Source organism: Protopterus annectens, chromosome 1.part1 (genome assembly GCF_019279795.1).
Source record: "Protopterus annectens isolate FY-2018-M chromosome 1.part1, PAN1.0, whole genome shotgun sequence".
NCBI lineage: Eukaryota > Metazoa > Chordata > Ceratodontiformes > Protopteridae > Protopterus > Protopterus annectens.
Genome location: NC_056726.1, coordinates 335,575,665 through 335,577,833, shown reverse-complemented (window position 1 = coordinate 335,577,833; position 2,169 = coordinate 335,575,665). Strand labels below are relative to the sequence as shown.

The 2,169-nt window shown below is 40.6% G+C and overlaps 1 non-coding gene across 1 annotated transcript; it reads left to right on the top strand.

Moving 5' to 3' along the window:
• Positions 1 to 1,215: 1,215 nt before the first annotated feature.
• TRNAQ-UUG lies at positions 1,216 to 1,287 on the top strand. The gene has a single exon. It is a non-coding gene; the product is annotated as a tRNA-Gln (tRNA).
• The last annotated feature ends 882 nt before the right edge of the window (positions 1,288 to 2,169 follow it).

Here is a 2,169-nt window from a genome sequence, read left to right as displayed (position 1 = left end):
GCAGGTCATGTGGGAGACAATAGGTTGGGAATGCTGCATGAAATAGATGTGTAGGCTTGTGCAGGTATCAAACTACTGGCAATCCATGCTCTTGGAGAAGTAACTGTAGGATACCACTTCTACCCTGCTGACTCAACACACACATACATGCACACAGAGTCAAATGCAGTGTGAACCGAATCCCTAACTATTTAAGTGCACAGACTACACAGCACAGTGCTTAACACATAACCATGACACAAGTCTGATTTATACAATAGTGCAGGTGCACTTATAGTAGATGACATCAGCATGCCATGCTGTGCACAATAGCTTGGGAGGCCTGCCTAGGCACATAGCTTCATAGTGTTATATGAGGCTAGTAGCCTAATAGCACTAATAGCACTAGGCTGTTTAGAAGCCTTGCTGTTCAGCAACACAAGTGCCCTTATTGAGCATAGTTGGATATTTGAGTTTAGCAGTCCAAGGTTGTGAGCACCACTAACTGGCACTGCCTATGACGGAGCACACAATATTATATGTTACACTTTGCAGTGTGGTTGATATATGTGTGGAGAAAGTACTGAGACCCCAGTTTTATAGTGCTTGGGGATGTGGGGGGACACATGAATTTATTGTAACTATCTGATATATAGTTAGATTGGGCCCTTGGTTTGTAATGTTGCCACATGTAGTTTTATGTCAGATAAAGAAATGAAAAATAAATAGCAATAATGACACATGATGTATACAGTCCCATAGTGCAGCAAGCAGCTGGTTTGCGCAATGGTGAACAAAGTGTACACACGTGAGATACATCTGTTTGTACACAGGTAAGCAGTGCACAATCAGGAGCCACATTGCAAACATTTGAGAGTTCCAGCTGTGCTCCAGGCCTGTTTTTTGTGATGCTCAAGAGCATTAATTGAATTTGTCTAGTTTATATTTGTGGCTGTCTGCTTCCTAGGAGATTGGGTTTGTCCTGTTTTTGCAATTCAGCAAATCATGCAAACCAAATAAGCACAGCCAAACCTGTAATGCATTTGTTGCCCAGTAAATGTAATAGGAATAACAAACTGAAAAAAAAGAAAATGGAGAAATACATGAAATGAGGACAACCAATGTATGATGACATAAACAGTAGAACATGGTAGTACACATGACATATTTCTATGTAGCTTAGGATGTGAAGTCTCACATCAATGTATCTTCAGCAAACAGGATGGATACCAAGTTGTTTCCATGGTGTAATGGTTAGCACTCTGGACTTTGAATTCAGTGATCTGAGTTCAAAGCTCAGTGGAAGCTCTTGCTTTTTCAGTTTTAGCCACACGCTCCAGGGATCTAAACCTTGTCATCACAATGAACAAAACATGCTGAAGGGATAGGTTCCTGACCCCGAGACTCCCCATACTCTGGAATAGACTGCCCATGCATATCAAGCTGAGAGCCTCCTTGGCCCTCTTCAAAAGGAACCTTGACGATTGGATGGGAGATAGGAAATTCACCCCGGGGATCACATCAGTGGCCCTGTTAGACAAAGGTCCAGGGAAATAAATATTGTGGGAAGAATTATCCAGGGAATTGTTATGGCTAGGCGTGTATAGGCCCGATGGCTGATAGCCTAGTACCAACCTATGAACCTATGAACCTATTCCTCTTTGCCAAAGAAAGAGCTTTGCAGCAAAGGATTGTAGTAATTCTTCACACAACCAGCTGCAGCAGAATGTACACTGCTATCAAACCATCAACTATTTGTACATTTCACTATCATTATTATATTTAGACATAGCTAGTTCACTTACTGAGCATTCAACCTGTTATGATTATACTTGCAAATATACAGTTGTGTCTTTCATTTCTGTGTTTCTTGGTAATTAATCACTGATCTGACTAGTAGTGTGAGACATGCAGTGTGTAAGCCATTCAATATCTCTGACCTTAAATTTGTGAGGATATTAACTGGGGAGTTATACGCATCTGTATTACATAATCAAACTCTTAAAAGTTTGAACATCATATGGTTGACACCATATGATCGAACTTTTAAAAGTTCTAAAATGTAATAAAAAAAATAAACCAAAGAAAAAAACTACCTGAACAGTTTAAGTTTAAGCAGGGGGCAATCCCCCCTTCTCCCATACCCCCCACTCTTTAAATATACCAACTCCAAGATCGCACTACAGTGCA